Here is a 20,056-nt window from a genome sequence, read left to right as displayed (position 1 = left end):
TATATATATGTGTGTGTGTGTATGATTACCAGTTTCACTGGCTAGTTTTAAGATTCAAATGAGGTAACAGATGGAAGTCTCTTGTCACTATATCTGACTTAGTAAATATTTAATAAATAGTTTTTCTTCTATTATTGCTCTATGGAAATAGAAGTAAAAATAACAGCAAATATTCTGCTACCAGTGTGGGAACGTCTAAGTGATGATAAATCCAGTGTCACTTTCCTGCTGCCACCAGCAGGAAGTCAGCGAGCTGTATGAATCAGTTCCTAGTGCTTCAGTAGAAATCACTACTGGTTGAATTAATCATTCAAAGCTCATGAGGAAAACATTTCTTCACAGGAACAAGCCTGCAAAAGTACCTAGAAAAACATCTACATAATTTGGCACTTACCCATTCTTCCCCTTTAAATTCATTCTGATTCATTCTTTATATTGTAACCAGATGGATTATTCTAATCCAAAGTGTAATCGGGCCACTCCTTTAAATAAAATCTTTTAATGACTTCTCCTTTACTCTCAGTGTACCACCCAAACTCCTAATGCTAATCAGGGTCATATAATATAATTGTGTCACTGCCTCTCCAAAATATAAAAAACAAAACAAAAGCCTCCTAGAATTAATGAGTCCAGAAAGGTTGAAGGATACAAGTTCAAGACACAAAACTTAATCACTTTTTATATACTAACAATCAACATGTGGAAACAAATGAGAAACAATAGCACCTATCATTCCAAAGAAAGTGAAATATTTACACACAAAATTAAAACACTTTCAGGAAATGAATGCTGAAATTTTAAAACGCTGGTAAAAAAATGAAAGAAAACTGGATAAATGGAGGTACAGACTGTGTTTGTGGATTTGAAGACTTAACATAGTAAAAATATCAGTTCTTCCCAAAGTGATCTATAGGTTTAATGCAATTTATGTCAAAATCCAGCAGGATTTTCATAGGCATAGACTATAGAAAAACTTATTCCAGAATTCAAATGGAAAGACATAGGCCCTAGAATAACAAAACAATCTTGAAAAAGAACAAATTGGGGGGAATCATTTTATGATGTTAAGGTTTACTACATTGCTAAGGTCATTAAACAATGTTGGCAGAGTGCTGGACAAGTAGATTAATACAAAAGAACAGAGAACCCATAAATAGACCTACATAAATATGACCAACTGAGTTTTCACAAGGGTACCAAAGCAATTCAGTAAGTAAATGATGCTGGAGCACTTGGACATCCTCTGGCAAAAAATGAACTTTGACCTAAATCTTACATCTGAAACCAATATTAGCCCCAAAGGGACTCTAGGCTTAAATCTAAAACATAAAACTTGAAAGATTTTAGAAAAAAATATAGGAGAAAAATTTTTGGATATAGAGCAAGGCAATAAATTCTTAGACCTGACATCAAAAGCATGATTCATAAAAGAAAAAATTAATAAACTACACCTCATCAAAATTAAATACTTTTTTGTTTGCCTAATACCCTGTGAAGACAATGAAAAGACAAGCTAGGAACTGGGAGAACAGTTTGCACATAAGTTGTCTGACAAAGGACTAGTATCTAGAATATAGAAAACTCTCCAAAATCAATAATAAAAAATCCAACTAGAAAATAGATAACTTTAAAAAAAAAAGATTTTCTTTTAGGTAAGTTTCAGGTTTACAATGAAATTGAGAAGACAGGTCAGAGACATTGCATAAACCCCCAACCAGACACATACATAGCTCCCCCATTATCAATAACACCCACCAGAATGGTACATTTTTCTCCAGAGAGAAACCTACATTGACCCATTATAATCACCCAAAGTCTACAGTTTACTTTAGTGTTTATTCTTGGTGTTGTGCATTCTATGGGTTTGGGCAAAACTATATTGACATATATGCACAATTAGAATTTCACTGCCCTCAAAATCCTTTTTGCTTTGTCAATGTATCTTCCTCCATTCCCTGACCCCTGTAACCACTGGTCTTTTTATTGTCTCCATAGTTTTACCTCTTCCAGAATATCATACGACTGGCGTCATACAGCGTTTTCAGATTGATTTCTTTCACTTAGTAATATGCATCTAAGTTTTCTCCATGTCTTTTCATGGATTGGTAGCTCATTTTTTAATATATCTGAATAATATTTCTTTGCCTGAATGTTCCACAGTTTATCCATTCATCCACGAAAGATGTCTTGATTGCTTCCAAATTTTAGTAATTATGAATAAAGCTGCTAAAAACATCCTCGTGCAGAGTTTTATGTGGACAGAAGTTTCCAGCTCCTTTGGGTAAATACCAAGGAGTGCAACTGCTAAATCATAGCGCCAGTATATTTAGTTGTGTAAGAAACCACCAAACTCTTTCCGAAGGGATGGTTTCATTTTACATTCCCAAAAGCAATGTATGAGAGTTCCTGTTGCTTCATATCTTTGTAAGCATTTGGTGTTGTCAGTGTTCCAGATTCTGACCATAATAGATATGTAGTAGTACCTCATCATTATTCATTATTCTAATTTCATTTCCCTGATGGCGTATGATATGGAACATCTTTTTCATATGCTTATTTGCCACATGTATATCTTCTTTGGCGAGGTGTCTGTTAAGGTTGAGTTTAAGAGTCCTTTGTATATGTATTTTGAATAACAGCCATTTAGTGGATGTGTCTTTTGCAAATATTTTCTCCCAGTCTGGTTTGCTTTTAATTCTCTTAATATTGCTTTTTTGCAGAGCAGAAGTTTTTAATTTTAATGAAGTCCAGCTTATTAATTATTTCTTTCATGTATTGTGTCTTTGATATTGTAGCTAAAAAGACATCATTCACACCCAAGGGCATCTAGGTTTTCTCTTATGTTATATTCTAGGAGTTTTATGGTTTTGCATTTTACCTTTAGGTCTATGATCCATTTTATGTTATTTTTTTGTGTTAGATCAGCGTCTAGATCATTTTTTGGTTATTGTTGTATGTGGATGTTCAATTGTTCAAGCACCATTTCTCCATTGTATTGCCTTTGCTCTTTTGTCCAAGTTCAGTTGACTACGTTTATGAGGGTCTGTTTCTGGTCTCTCTATTCTGTCCCATTGATCTATTTGTCTTATTTCACCACACTGTCTCGATTACTATAGCTAGATAGTAAGTCTTGGCATCGAGTAGGGTCTGTTCTCCAATTTTCTTCTCCTTCAATATTGCGTTGGCTCTTCTGGGTCTTTTGCCTCTCCATATAAACTTTAGAATTATTTTGTCAAAATCCACAAAATAACTTGCTGCATTTTTAATTGTGATTATATTGAATCTATAGATCATGTTGGGAAGAACTGACATCTTGACAATATTGAGTTTTCCTATCTGTAAATATAGAGTATCTCTCCATTTATTTAGTTCTTTGATTTTGTTCTTCCGAGTTTTGTACTTTTCCTCATATGGAACTTGAACATATTTTGTTAGATTTATACCTAAGCATTTCATTTTTTAGGGTGCTAATAAAAATAAATGGTATTTTGTTTTTAATTCCACATTTTGCTTGCTCATTTTTGGTGTCATGGAAAACAATTGACTTTGGTATAGTCTCCTCTCGCTCGTGAACATAAGGCTAATATCATGTGACTCAAAGCCCCAACCCTCTTCTCACATGTACTCACATGGTTGTTCTTTCTGGTATGACTATCCTCACATTAGCATAAACTATTGTTGACTGAAAAATATGCATAACCTAAAAGTTGAGACATGTTTTATTCGACAGACTTACTGAGGACTATAGCCCACAGTTGGCAGCCTCTTAGATAGCTCTGAGGGACTGCTCCAAAGGGGTAAGGGGTAAGAGGTAAGGGAGAAGCCAGAATATATAGGAGTTTTTGCTGAAGAAAAAATACCATGTAGTTGAACATCAAAAGGTTACTGCTAACCACATAAAAACCAGACATCTCAAATGAATAATTTTAGTGCTTTTCTGTGTATGGGAAGATGCAAGAGTCTGGGCTCATTGAAATGATTCCTTTGATATGCATCTTAACTATCTAGGGCCAGTATCCTGTTTTTCTTCTTCCTGGATTCCTCTCAGGATGCACCGCTGGAGGCGGCTGCAGTGGCTGAGGATTTATGGGCACAGCATCCTTTGTTTACTGAAATGGCGAGTGTCATTCTTTGTTCACGCTATCTAGCCAGGAAGTTCCTATTACTTGGGAAAATCCAAAGGTTTAGAGGTTACCTCCAGGAACTGGGACAAAGGTCAGACTTCACTTTGAGTAAAGTTAATTCTTCACCACACAATGGGCAAGAGACATGAACAGATATTTTCCAGAAGAGAACGTACAGAGGGCAAATGAGACCAAGAATAGATGCTCATGGTCATCAGCCACTAGAGAAATGCAAATTAAAACAACAGTGATAAGTAACTATATACCTGCCAGGATTACTAAAAAAAGAATGACAATGCAAAATTCTGATGAAGATGCAGAGAAACTGGATCATACATTGCTGATGGGAATATAAAATATTACAGACACTCTGGAAAATAGTTTGACAACTTCCTTTTTTTTTTTTTGTGGTAAGAACACTTAACAGAAGACCCCCTTCTTAACCAATTTTTAAGTATACAGTATAGTATTTTTATCTATAGGTACAATATTGTACGGCAGATATCTAAAAGTTATTCATCTTGCATAACTGAAATTTTATACGTGTTGATTAGCAACTCCAATTTTTCCCTCCCCCTGTTTCTGGCAACCACCATTCTGTTCTTTTCTTCTATGAGTTTGATTACTGTAGATACCTCAGGTAACTGGAATCATGCAGTGTTTGTCCTTCTGTGACTGGCTTAATTCAGTTCTCATAATGTCCTCAAGATTCATCCATGTGGTTGCATATTTCAGGATTTCCTTCTTATCTAAGGTTGAATAATATTCCACTGTATGCATATACAGTGTTTTAAACTTTTGTTCATCCACACCTCTGTCTTTGTTCTTGGTGGCCCCCAGGAGTTCAGAGGATGCTAGGTTCCAGCGGGATTAGCATATGCCGAGTCTCCTTAGTTCTCTGAGACAGGCAAATTAGAAACCAGATCCTTGGGTAGCAGACAAAAAAGTTGTGGTACAAGTTGTGCAGTCCAACTGCTTCTAATGAAAAGCTGGGTGTGGGCTTTATCATTTTTTCATTCTGTACTGAGCTGAAGGGAGGAGCTGTGGGAAGTGCCCTCATGCTCATTTAAAACAGCCCCTTTGCTGGAGTTCCCATAGGATCCAGCGACCCCACTCCTGGGCATCTGTTCAAAGAAAACTATAATTTGAAAAGACACATGCACCCCAATGTTCATTGCAGCACTATTTACAATAGCCAAGACATGGAAGCAACCTAAGTGTCCATCGACAGATGAATGGATAAAGAAGATGTGGTACATATACACAATGGAATACTACTCAGCCATAAAAAGGAATGAAATAATGCCATTTGCAGCAACATGGATGGGCCTAGAGATTAACATGCTAAGTGAAATAAGTCAGGCAGAGAAAAACAAATATCATATGATATCACTTATATGTGGGATCTGAAAAAAAAGGTAAACATGAACTTACTTATTACACAAAACAGAAAGAGACCCATAGACATAGAAAACAAACTTATGGGTACCAAAGGGGAAGCAGGGGGAGGGATAGATTAAGAGGTTGGGATTAATATATATACACTACTGTATATAAAATAGATAACCAACAAGGACCTACTGTATAGCACAGGGAACTATACTCAATATTTTGTAACAACATACGAGGGAAAAAAATCTGAAAAGAATATATATGTGTACAACTGAATCACTGTGCTGTACACACACAACATTGTAAACCAACTGTACTTCAATTAAAAAAAAAACAACACCCTTTCGGTCTTTGCAGTCCTCAGGGTATTAGGTGTGCCCAGCCCCTCAGGCAGCACCTGGAAAAGTTGGGTTACTAGATGTGCAGACCAAACCCTTTGCTCCTTGGGGGAATCTGGGAGCAGGACATGCCCTCCTGATTATATGTAGAGGCTCGTGGGATGGGGAATGTGGTGAAAAAGTATTGTCAGCATTTTCTACCCGTTTTGATGTGATTAGTTTCACACTCATCCAGGGTAAAGAAGCCTCTCCAACAACTTCTGGATTTCTCACAAAGGAATTAATCTATGTGTGCCTGTTGAATTGGTGTATTGTGGCAGGAAAGAAGAGTCCAGAACCTCCTGTTTTGTCCTCTTGTTGTGACACTGACAGTTTCTTTTAATACTAAACACGCATCTTTGTTTGTAATAGCCAAAACCTGTAAAGAACCAGATGTTCTGCAATGGATGAATGATTAAGCAAATGTTGTTACAACCATACAAAGGAATACTACTCAGCAATGAAAAAGGAATGGACTGTTGATACATGGAACAATATGGTGGAATCAATGTTAAAAGTCAAAAAGCCAATCACAAAAGTTTACATACTGTTTGATTTCATTTTTATAACATTCTTGAAATGACAAAATTATAGAGATGAAGAACAGGGGCAAGGGACAGGTGAAGGGAGAGGAAAGGGGAGTGTGGCCATGAAAGAGCTAGAGGATGGATCTATGTGGTGATGGAATCATTCTGCATCTCGACTATGTCAGTGTCCTCATCTTAGTTGTGATTTCATACTGCAGTTTTTAAGATGTTACCATGGGGGACACTGGGTAAAAAGGACATTGGATCTTTCTGTAGTATTTCTTACAACTGCATGTGAATCTAAAACGATCTGAAAAGTTTTTTAAAGTTTAATTAAAAAATAATGTTACCAAATTAGGCCCCACTGCTCACTGCTCCAAAAACCAATACCGGACAGAGGCAAATGTTGGTAGAAAGGAAAGTTGCTTTTAATCAGAATGCTGGCAGTCTGGGGAGATGGTGGACTCAGTGTCCCCCAGAACCGCCTCCAAAGATTCTGTTTGGCCACGAAAGTTTTTAAAGGGATACAAGGAAGCAACCTCGTTAATCATTGAGATGGAGGGTCAGAATCATCACCATCCTCCACTGTGTGCAGACTTGTCGTGCAGGCTTGTTGACTTCTCGTGACCTTTCTTTCAATGCTATCTTGTTCACACAGTTTGTTTATGAGATTACTGAAGGGGAAACTAGGGAAGATATCTGATCATCTGGTAATTTGAAGTTAGTAGTCTGAGGTTAGTGATAAGACAGAGGGGTCTCCTGCATGTAAGCAGCTCTTAGGCAGAAAACAGCCCTCAGCAGGAAGCTCTTTTCCTTGTCATTTTATCAAAGCCATATTGTAACTAACTTTTAATCGGACTCCCCCATGCTCTACTCATCTCTGACCCGAGCACACATTTCAGATCTGTTAATCACACAGTACCTTGCCTAACTTGTGGGTTCTTTCCATAGATCAAAGAAGTAGAAATGAAGAATAAGTAATCAACAGATGATCAGATCTCTTCCCTAGCTTCCCCTTCGGTGATGTCCCAAACAAGCTGTGTGACCAAACTGTGTGACCAAGATAACATCTAGAGGAAGATCACGAGGAGTCGACAAGCCTGAACACAGTGGGGGATGGAGACAACTCTGACCCCCCCATCTCAGTGATTAACTGACGTTACTTCCCTCCTTTTCTGTAAGACTTTCACGGCGGAGCAAAATCTCCGGAGGTGGCTCTTGGGGGACACTGAGTTCACCATCTCCTCAGATTGCTGGTATTCTGATTAAAGAAAGCTTGTCCCTCTACCAACGTTTATGAGTTTGACTTTGTAAGCGGCGAGCAGCAGTCTCAATTCAATCGGTAACATGCAGAGGGCCCTTTTCTGCAAAGAACACTTTCCTGCCAAAAGCTGCTTACAATACAAGCTATATTAGATGAAGGAAAAAACCAATTCATCTCTTTCATGCACATGGAGTCAGAACCCGCTACGTAATTTGCAGGGTCAAATGCAGAATAATAAGGGTGGAGCGCTTTGTTTAAAAATTATTAATCGTTTCAAGACACTGATGGTAGGGCATTAAGCCAAGTATGAAACCCTTTCCAGCACGGAGAACTGTGCAGCCGGTTGGTCTGCATGTGCACGTAGCTGATGCGGCACACGCAGAATCACTTTGCTTCTTGCAAAGGAAGGATTCTTGCTTCTTGAGGAGGGTCATTTTCTCTGCTGAGCTACCTAACAGGAGTTGCTTTGCTTAGCATGAGGCAGGAGACAGCTGGGCTTCAGCCTAGACATTTACAACTAGCCTCCTGTTTACATTTCTTGAGAGAGGAGACGAGTGGGCTCCAGGCTAGATATTTATGACCGACTTCCTGTCTGCACTTTAAGACAGAAATAACGACAGGAGCAGGGTAAGTAGCTGGACTTTGTTTCCTGTGGACACTTTAAGGTAACAGTCATGGCAGGGACAGAGAGGGGCTAAACCCTGTTTGAGCAAAAGATCAAGAGGTCACATATTTCCCAACCTTGGGGCAAGGGAGACCTCCCCAACTGCACATGCACAGAAGGGGTCTTTGGCAGTCAAAAAGGAGGGGGCACCACCCCATAATATGTGATGCCAAGGCCCCCTGTAGGCCTCTGGGCTGGAATCCATCTTGGAAAAAAGTTGCGCATGCGTGTTGGGGAGGGTCTTAGGGCAGGTCAGGTGTGGAAAAAGAAACAAGATAATTGGCAAAAGATAAACAAAGAGCCGGAAGAACTGCCCTATATTAATGACTTAACCGCCTCTTTACTGCGCTCCTGCCCATTAGGAAGGATGCCCACACCCTTCCTCTCCGGGTGTGCAGCTCTGTCTTGCTTCTGTCTTAACTAAACAAACGGTTTCTCTGTGTGCTCTCCCACTTGTGCTGTGTCTCTAATAATAAACTTTGTACCTGGCTTTACAGTTTTTGCCTCCTTGAGAAATGCATTTTTCACTGGGGGCACGAGCCAGGGGAACTTTGCTTCTAGCCTCGAGCCCCTGGTGGACCAGCGGCTAGGATTCCTGGTTTCCATCCAGGCTGCCCAGGTTCAATTCCTGGGCAAGGAACTAAGATCTTGCTTCAAGCCACGAGTCTCTGCTGTCTCTCTGAGATCAAGTGGGCTTCACTCATTTCTCTCAGATCCTTTTCATGATACACTAGGATGAAATATACCATTTCTCCTACCCTTGAAGGAACACTGGTATTCAGAACATTTAAACCCAGGCACTGGCCAATCAAAAGAGTCTCTGGCCAGTGTTCTATTCTTGAGGGATATCGCTTTATCTGAGCCCTGGAGAAAAAGGTTGTAGATATTCTCCAGACCAAAGCTTCACCGGGAGTGGTGGGATGAATTGGGAGATTGTGATTGACATACATACACTAATACGTATAAAATAGATAACTAATAAGAACCTGCTGTATAAAAAAAAAAATTCAAAAAAGAAAAAGTTCATAATATTTCCTTAAGCCAGCATGAATAATTGTGACTAAGCAGGACATTATGGGGTCTTCCTGGGACAGACCCCTCCCCCCATGTCCTGTGCCTGCCTCTTGTTTGGAGAAAAGCTGTAGTCTCCCAGGCCTCTCCTGAGTCACAAAAGCCTGGCTCAAGAATTAATGATTGAAAGGACATGAACATGTAGCGACAAAAATAGCAGTTGGGCCAGGTGACAATTTAGACAGTAATCAGCCATATGGCAGTCATAGAATCTTTAGCCCCTCTCTGAATTACCTAGATGGTAGTATCTGATGCACATTTCCTGATCTGTTTTACAGATGCTTACACCACCCCCCCACCAAATGGCAGAAGTTAACTACTTGATGACCGTGACTACTAGCCCCCAGACCTACTGGAGCCCAAGGACTGATAATGTTAACCCCTGTGACACCACCCTGTTACCTGACCATCAATCAATCAGAATCAAGCTGACCACACACCCTGACACCCCCCCTTTAAAAATGCTTTTCCCAAAACCCATCAGAGAATTAGGGTTTTTTGAGCACTAGCTGTCCTAGATTCCTTGTCTGGCACCTGCTAAAAAATTTTTTTCCTCAGTGAAATTAAAACAACACTCTGTGTACTTTCTCCCTGCACACTGCAACTCCCTAGGAACCATGTAAAAACATGTCACTGTATCTTACGCATGGTATCAGGTATCGGATATAGGTTTTCATAAGAAAGTAAACAGGACGATAAGGTGTAGGAATTACAAAATTTGCATAGTTTAATAAAGAGCCTTTGTGTTATTTGGAAAGTTCTTTTCTCATACTTCTTTTATAATTTGTGTTTGAGCCATCTTAAATTTCAGGGGGTTTTCCAACTGTGCTATATATATTCTCTTCTCTTTTGCAGTTCCCTTCAACTGCAACATTTCCCCTTTCAAACTCAAATGCCTCACTTTTTCATTTAGCCAATGCCTATTCAAGTCTTCAGTTTGCAAATTTATTTAACACTTCTTTGGGAAAATTTCCCTTGGTTCGGTATCTCATTAAGTGCTCTCATAATAACTTATTCCACTGCCTTTTGTATCAATAACTTGTCACAATGAATCATATATACCCACTTAACTATTCAGTTTTCTATTAAGTTCCTCAAAGGAAGGGACTATATCTTTTCATTATTCTACACTCAGAATCCACCATGAGGCCTGGTGACTCAAATGTTTTAAGCTTCAAAAGTATGTGATAAATGGCAAGTGAATAACCATGTCATTATCCGGGCACTTAGTTTTCAGTTTCCTTTTCTCAGAATGAGGAGCGGTTACAGCACTGTGAAACTGAGAGATTTTATATTAATAGATTCAAGACTGAGTTAACACTGACCTTTATTTACTGCCTCAATTTCAAACTAATTTCCAAATCAGATCATTTAATCGTGGATTCTGTCACTAACTGTGAATTTAGAACAAATTTACTTGGTCCCTCACTCAAGGAGTTCATCTTAAAATAAAAGTAATAATATCAGCCTCATTATGTAGTTTGACCAATTAAATAAGACATATTTAAATCTTTTGTCCATGTTTCTGGATCCATGTTTCTGGTAAGTGATAGTAAACTGTAGCTTTATGTTGTCATGCCATGATAATAATGGTAAAAGTAATGTTATTAGTTCTGTCAGCTGTTTGGGAATTCCAAGAAAATGTGAAATTTATTAAGGTTACTTCCTTTTCTCTTTGACAACAAAATCATGAAATGATGTAAAAAGGAGAAACTTGCAAGTTCAAATGTACTTCTGTCTATAATAATGCAAGTTGAGAGAGAACAACCTGATGCTGAGAAGAATTAGAAGAGCCAGATTCAAACAAACAAACAAAACAATTTTAAAGGTGCTGGAAAGTTTTTAAGGTAACTGGAGGAACAGGAAAGATTCAGAGAAGTGAGTAAACATTTTGGGAGTCACTCGTCTCCTAGAGGTATTTTGGTGAAGGGTCGCCTGCTCAGAATCTGGGCAGAGAGCCATGGCTAGCAGGCACTCTCCTAGGTGAGATAAAAATCTCTGCCAATGCACTTGAAAGGCCAAAATCCTGAAGGCAAAAGAGGATCAAAGCAGTGAGATTAATATTTTTCCTTCAAGCCATTTGCCAAATTATTAAACTTCACAGGGAAAGAGACTAAGAAGAAAAAAGTGAAAAGCAGAGTGGAGTTGTGACAGTCATGTGGTGTTGAGGAGAAAAAAATTTAGATTCAGTCTCCAACAAGGAAAAGGAGCCTTAGTAATTATCCAGGATCTCAGATGGAATTTCTAGAAGGTTTAGTCATAGGTGCTAGGATAAAGAAGAAGTGGTGAAATGGTAGGAAAAAGGTAGATAGAATTTTGCAGAAACTGCAATTTAGACTTAATCCACTCAGTCACTGTTGGATTAAGACAATATCTATAGAATCTAACACTTACCAGAGGATAATGTGAATACTATCCGGAAGAAGGTTGCATATTTTATATATGTATAATTACAGTGAAAACAGTCAAGCAAAAATTCTCTTATTGTGCCAAGAGGTAAAACAAACAAACAGACAAATGAAAGATGCTGCAATGAAAGATTCCATGTGGTACAACTATGAACTGACGCAGCCATAAATAAATAAATAAATATTGAAAAAGAAAAGAAGCTTGGCAAATTTAAAACAAGATAGACTTTTGAAAATTATACCTAGGAACGTTATAGTAAAACTACTGCAAATTAAAGGCAAAGTTAAAAAGAAAAAACAGCAAAAAGAAGGAGGTATAATAAGAATGGCCAGTGCCTTTATAATGGAAGCAATGAGAAAATAAATGTTTTTTAAAGTGGTGAAAGAAAACAACAGAAAACCTAGATTTTTATAACAAGTGAAGATACGTTTCAGAAGTGAAGTCAGCACAAAGACATTTATGTAAAACATAAAAGGATTTATCACCCCCAAATCTACACTGAAAGAAACATTAAAAGGAATTCCTCAAGCAGGAAGAAAATGATTTCCGATAGAAACATGGAAATGTGGCCAAGAAATGAAAAGCCATGGAAAGGGTAATATAAATTAATATCGATTATACAAAGCAGTATAAAAATACCTTGAGAAGTGCAAAGAGTAAAACTAGAATTAGATGCATGACAACAATAAAATGTTGGGAAAGAAGTAATTTGAGTTAAAGTGTTCTAGGGTTCTAGTATTTCTTGGGAGTGGTAAAGTACTAAAATATATGAGACAAGATGAAGTCAAGGATACGATTTTAATCTTAGAATAAGCACAAAAACAATAGTAAAATAATGGTTGACTAATTGTCATATAGAGAACATGCTAACCAACGCTGAGTGAATACACATTTTTTCTATGGAATTGGAAATGCTCAGAAAGATTGATTACATGCAGGCTATCATTTGGGCCCAGGACAGACTGCCCCCAAATATACCTCAATGGAATATTGACTATTTTGAATTAAAGTTACTTAAGAACAGTTTGAATCTCCTGTCTGTCTCTGTGAAAGCAGAAAATAAATCTCTCATATGAAAAGTGCACTCTCTGTGTCTGGATGTAGGATGTACTTATCACCAGAGATAGGGAATCTTGTTACTTCTTTAATTTATTACCCCAAGCCCAAACTCTGTCTAGATTCTTCACTAATTAAGCCTAAGTTTTTTTCTTTTGTCCTGTCAATTCCTTCCAAATTTATTGTTTATTTTTCTAAAAAGTATAAAAGCCTGCTTTGGCCACTTCTTAGGTCCCATTTCTATGAGACCTCTGTGCATACAAATTAATATTTGCTTCTTTTTTTTCCTGTTAACCTGTCATGTGTTAATTTTTATTATTAGTCCAGCCACAAGAACTCAAGAGGGGTAGGAGGGAAATTTCCCTCTCCCTGAACTATAAAACAAATTTTAATGTATTTTAAGGGAATTAAATAATTCAGAGTGTTTTATCATCCACAGTGGAAATAAGACAAATATCAATAATGAAAGAATAATTTAATGATGCAAATATTTGAGCCACCAAAAAACTATGAGAGCTCATCAATGAATTTGATAAACTTGCAGGATACAAAATCAATACACAGAAATCTGTTGCATTTCTATACACTAACAATGAACTATCAGAAAGTGAAATCAAGAAAACAATCCCATTTACCATTGTATCAAAAAGAATAAAATACCTAGAAATAAGTCTCTCTAAGGAAGATTATAAGACACTGTACTTGGAAAACTATAAGCCACTGATGAAAGAAACTGAAGATGACACAAACAGATGGAAAGGTATATAATGTTCATGGATTGGAAGAATTAATATTGTTAAAATGACCATACTACCCAAGACAATCTACAGATTCAATGCAATACCTATCAAAATATAAATGGCCTTTTTTTTTTTTTTTTTTACAGAACTAGAACAAATAATTCTAAAATTTGTACGGAAACAGAAAAGATCCTGAATAGTCAAAACAATCTTAAGAAAGAACAGAGCTAGAGGTATCACACTCCCTGTTTTCAAAGGGTACTGCAAATCTACAGTAATCAAAACAATATGGTAGTGGCACAAAACCAAGCACATAGATCAATGGAACAGAGTGGAACACCCAGAAATAAACCCACACTTATGTGGGCAATTAATCTATGAAAAAGGAGGCAAGAATATACAATGGGAAAAAGACATCCTCTTCAACAAGTGGTGTTGGGAAAATTAGACAGTTACATGTGAAATAATGAAACTGGACTACTCTCTCACACCAGGCAAAGGAATACATTCAAAATGGATTAAAAACTTAAATATAAGACCTGAAATGATAAAACTTCTAGAAGAAAACATAGGGAGTATGTGTTTTCACATTGGTCTTTGTAATATATATATATTTTAATATGTCTCCTCTGGCAAGGGAAGCAAAAGCAAAAATAAACAAACAGGACTACATCAAACTAAAACGCTTTTGCAAGCAAAGGAAACTATCAACAAAATGAAAAAGCCACCTACTGAATGGGAAAAGATATTTGCAAATAATATAAGTGATAAGGGATTAATATCCAAAATATACAAAGAACTCACACAACTCAACATCAAAAAAAACAAGACACAATTAAAAAATGGGCAGAGAATCTGATTAGACATTTTCCAAGGAAGACACACATATGGCCAACAAGCACACGAAAAGATGTTCAACATCACTTATCACTAGGGAAAAGCAAAAATGAGATAGCACTTCACACCTGTCAGAAAGCCAACAAATAGCAAGTGTTGGCAAGAGACTGAGAAAAGGGAACCTTTGTACACTATTTATGGGAATGTAAATTGGTGCAGGCATTATGAAAAACAGTATGGAGATTCCTCAAAAAATTAAAAATAGAACTATCATATGATCCAGCGTTACCATTCCTGGGTATTTATCTGAAGAACACAAAAACTCTAATTAGAAAAGATATATGCACCCCTATGTTCATTGCAGCATTATTTACAATACCCCAATTATGGAAGCAACCTAAGGGTCTATGGATAAAGAAGATGTGTTATATATAATACTATGTACTATTACTCAACCATAAAAAAGAATGAAATCTTGCCATTCATAACAACATGGATGGACCTAGAAGGTATTACGCTAAATGAAATTAGACAGAAAAAGACAAATACTAGATGATTTCACTTATATGTGAAATATTAAAAAAATGAACATAACAAAACATAAACAGATATAGATTATATAAACAGTTATAGATACACAGAACAAACAGGTATTTGCCAGAAAGGAGAGGGGGAACAGAAGGAAAGAAATATGTGAGGGAGATTGAGAGGAAAAACCTCCACTTAACAAAATAAATGAGTTACAGTAAGTCCTTTACATATGAAACTTCTATTTGTGAACTTTCAGAGATGCAAACGTGCATTCACATGTCCAATCACATAAGTTAGCTCACGTGTCTGGTATACATTGTTACATGTGTGCATCCTCTACAAATGGTTGTGCTTTTATGTATTTTACTGTATAGAGTACAGTAGTACAGTAGTAGTAGTACAGTACTTTATTTCAAGCCCAGGATGTCCAGAAAAGCATAAAAGTGGCAGTGATGTAGCTGGTACAGTACTACCCAGACATCACTGGATCGTTTGTTCAAGAGGGTAGATAGAATTGAATCCAGCAAGGAACCAGAACCTGTGCCATCAATGTCAGGCATGAGTGAAACTGCAGCTTGCCCTCCATCTCCTATTGCTGACGATCCTTCAGCTCTACCATCTCCCACCTCCTCTCTCTCCTCCAGTCAGTAACTCTTCTTGCCTGTTCCCCCGATGCCAGCCCCTGTATGCCAGCTGTTGTACTGTACTACTGTACTTTTCAAGGTATTGTACTGTAAGATTAAAAATGTTTTTATTTTTTGTGTTTGTTTTTTTATGTATTATTTGTGTGAAAAGTATTATAAACCTATCACGGTTCAGTACTATATAGCCGATTGTGTTAGTTGGGTGCCTAGGCTAACTTTTTTGGGCTTTGGACACACACTCAAAACTGAGTTCGTTTGTATGTAGGGGACTTATGTATTTTTTTTGTGGCAAGTTGCCTTCTGACTAAAAATGTGTGGCTCACCGTGTGCCTCTTTCATTACCCAATTTAACGTTGACTTGACATTTTCATTTACTGAGGAAGTTCTGACCTCAAACCATTGAGTGTAGTTTTGGTTCTCTCATGAAAAGTGCAAACTGCATGACACGAATATTGTAGAGAAAGACTTTGTTCCAACCCTATGGATTGCAAATTGAGATAAGAAGTTGGGTTGTATGGAGTGAGTGTGGGAATTGGAGTGATAAGGTAACAACACTGATGGACTCTAGTTTCTACACAGGGAAAATGGTTAACAGGCACAGAGCTCTCGAGGATGAGAGATGGAGTGCTAGAGGTTATAAATTTGTTTATAATTTGTGTAAAAATAAGCAGATATTGAAATTCTTGTCCTAACAAGTAAGGAAAGGGAACTCTTAAGAGAAAGAGGTAAGAGGATGGAATCAAGTTAAATTTATGACTGAGAATGAAATGATTAATTTCACTGAGAACAATACATACTGTAAAGTGTTACACAGATGCAACATATTATATTATTAAATAAAGTAGAAAACCTATCATGGAAGCTCATAGGAGAGAAAACATTAAAAGGTAAGTAAAAGACATTTACAAATTAAAAAAGTGAGCAAGTCCAAGTAAAAACTTAGTAGAGCATTCAAATGAAATATCTTACATTGGATGCACTGTAAAATGAAAAATATTTGTATATATATGCGTATATGATATATATATTTAAATGAGCTTGAAATTAACAAAAAACCTTGTATTTGAGATTTTGCATGATGATTTAATAAGTGTAAAAAAGTGATTTTTACCTGTTGGGGAAAATTAAGGTGTCATAATTTAGGATGGAAATTTCTTTATCCTTAATAAAAGTAGTAATCAATTTAGAGAGAAGGCAATTCAGATGAGGAAAAGATGATTTTTAATTCTTGTTAAATGATTTCATTTATTTCTTCATTCATTTGGTATTTTGAGTAACTTTCTAATAGCTGATTATAATATTTGCTAGATAATTCCAACATCTGTGTCACTTCAGCACAACTTCTGTTGATTGTCTTTCCCCATGCAAGTCAAAGTTTTCATGGCTATTCGTTTGCTGGATAATTTTGGATTGTCTTATGGACATTTTGAATAACTATTTTGTTATGAGACTCTTGACCTTGTATGAATGTTTGGCGCACATTCAAATTTTTGGTTTGTGCAGGCAATCACTCTGGCTAGGTTCAGGCCTTCTGTGGGCTCTGGTTCCAGTTCAGTTTTCAGAGCCTTTGTAGAGTTATACAGATATTTCTTGCAAGTACATAGCCAATGGCCAATCTGGGATTTGGGCAATGTTCTATTATGAACAGTTTAGGTCTCGAAGTCTTTGGTACATTAGAGTCAGGTGTAGGCATGCACAGCTTGTGTGTGTGTGGGCAGGGGGAGTCCAGGAGTTTGCTAATAAGATTCAAGCGTCTCTTTACAAAGTCCCTCCCTCTTTATCACCTGCCCAATACTTAATGGTTCCCAGAAGCTTCTTTTCTCCATCCTCCTGCCAGAAGTTTGTGACGTAATTACCCTGCTCTACCATGCACTTCTCAATTGTGTCTACATCTGTAAGACCATATAGCAGGAAGAAAGAGAGAAAGGAGGGGGAAAAAAGCAGAGGGTTTGGTCCCACCTTCTTGGAAGCACAGCTCTACCAAATGGAGAGGATTGTTCACCTCCTTCAGGGTTTTGGCCATTAGGTGTCATAGTTGCCACTGTGGCTACCATCTTGAAATTGACAGAGGTTTGAGGCACACAAGAATGGAGAACAAAGAGAGAAAAAATGGGGTATTTTCATATTCTCCCTCTGTGTTAGGAGCTCACTTTCCTACTCAAACCAGACTGCTTCTCCTGGAGCTCTCTATGTCTGTGACCTAATAGATGCTCAATTCCAGGTTTCTGGGTGTGTTATATTCAGGACACTGATACGGGGGGTTGGAGGGGAGGTAAATTCAATATTAGTTTTTGTAGTACCCTGAATTCTGGTGTTTTGCATAGAATTACTGCTACTATATAGAGTTTATAGTCCTCAAGTAGCTGTTCTATGCATTCTGTCCAGGTTTTATAGGTACATTTAGTAGGAGAGACAGTGTGTGGTGTGCTAACTCCCCTTACTTGGAACCAGGATCACCCATTTGTTGGATGTTTATTGAATGCTTTCTATTTCATACGCACTGACCTAGACACTAGAGGGAACATGGCAAGCAAAAAGACAATGTTCTGTTCCTAAAAGAGCTAACAATAAAATGACAGAAGGTTTTTATTAATCATCTTTCCTTTTTTTAACCCAGCCTATTTTGCCTTTGGTCCATGCTTTTTCAAATTGGCTCCCAACTCCCATTTAAGGCCTCTTGACTGGCCTACCCTCTTGCTCTCAGAAATGCTCATAGATGCCTAAATGTTATAGTTTAGGCTTAACCTGAGGCCCCTCTTCTGTCCTGTAAGGTATATGAATTTAGAATCAGGGCCAAACAAAGAAAACTATCTTTTAAAGAACTTCAGATTTCTGGTTTAGCATGTAATGGGCTTTGAAGTCATTGCTCCCAACTATACAACAAGAAAAAAACTGAAAATCAACATCTCTTTTTAGATTCATCAGAGAACTGAGGTTACATGCAAAACCATCACCCCCAAATTGAAGAGAGACACTGGTGGATTCAGAGACCACAACTTACTGGAGCAGAAGCCCAGGAACAAGAAACTCCACAGGATCCAGTATCAGGCTCCTCTTACGCAGCATATCTTCTCTGGCTTTGTTTCTTATACCAACTGGGTGTCCTACACTTCAATTCATTTCTGACTCTAACTAATCGTAGTTTCCATCAGATCCCCCAAATTAAAGACCAACTGTCAGACACAGGTGAGGTCCCCAGGCTACTCACACGTCTGCCTGGCTGACTACAAAGTTAAGGCTTCCCACAACCTCCTCAGGTTTGATAATTCACAGATACAACTCTCAGAACTCACTGAAGACACTAGACATGTGATGACAGTTTTATTATAAAGGATACAACTCAGAAATAGCCAAATGGAAGAGGCACATGGGGCAAAGCAGAGGTGGGGGTGAGAGTACAGCACTCAGTGCCCTCACCTGATAGAAACCAGGTGCATCGAAATCCCAGCATGGAGTCTGTGTCTGGAGTTTTATCCAGGTGTTACTATATAGGCATAACTGATTAAATCATTGGCCACATGATTAAATTTAATGTTCAGCCTCCCTCTCTCTTTGAAGATCAGAGGTCAGGTAGCTGAAAGTCTCTACCCTCTAATCACAGGGTGGTTGACTTTTCTGGTGACCAGACCCACCCTTATGTTATATAGAACCTCCACAATGAGTAATCGATGCCAGCCCTTGTATGCCAGCTGTTGTACTGTACTACTGTACTTTTCAAGGTACTGTACTGTAAGTTAAAAATGTTTTCTCTATTTTTTGTGTTTTTGTATTTTTTATTTATTATTTGTAGGAAAAGTATTATAAACTGATTACAGTACAGTACTATATAGTCAATCATGTTAGTTGGGCACCCAGGCTAACTTTGTTGGACTTACGAACAAATTGGACTTACGAATGTGCTCTCGGAATGGAACTCATTCATATGTAGGGGAGTTACTGTACTCCAATTTTATTTCAATTAAAAAAAACTATTCTGGAGTGACACACCTACAATGTGGAAAAATCCACATTTAAGGTGAGTCCACAATAGAAGACAAAAAAACATTGTCTGGGAGAGTCAACAGAAGCAACGAAAAAGAGGATTAGGATCAGAAGAACCCAAGATCACGTTGTAAGTAATGCACCAAAACAGAGTATTACAAAATAAAGGAAACAAAAATAGATACTTTTTTTTTTTTTTTTTTGGCAAGGAGTATTCTTGGACTTTATTGCTGGACCAGACTCTATCTTGCTGTGAGATCTTTGGCTTCACATTTTTAAAATAACTAAATAGAACGTTTAGAAATGAACAATCTGTTAAATTTTTTAATGAATCAAATAAATAGCTGATTAAATTAAACCATATATACAATGGGATATTACTCAGCCATAAAAAGGAATGAAATTGAGTCGTTTGTAGAGACGTGGATGGACCTAGAGA

This window comes from Balaenoptera acutorostrata, chromosome 11 (assembly GCF_949987535.1).
Source record: "Balaenoptera acutorostrata chromosome 11, mBalAcu1.1, whole genome shotgun sequence".
Lineage (NCBI taxonomy): Eukaryota > Metazoa > Chordata > Mammalia > Artiodactyla > Balaenopteridae > Balaenoptera > Balaenoptera acutorostrata.
Note: the sequence above shows the minus strand (reverse complement) of the source record.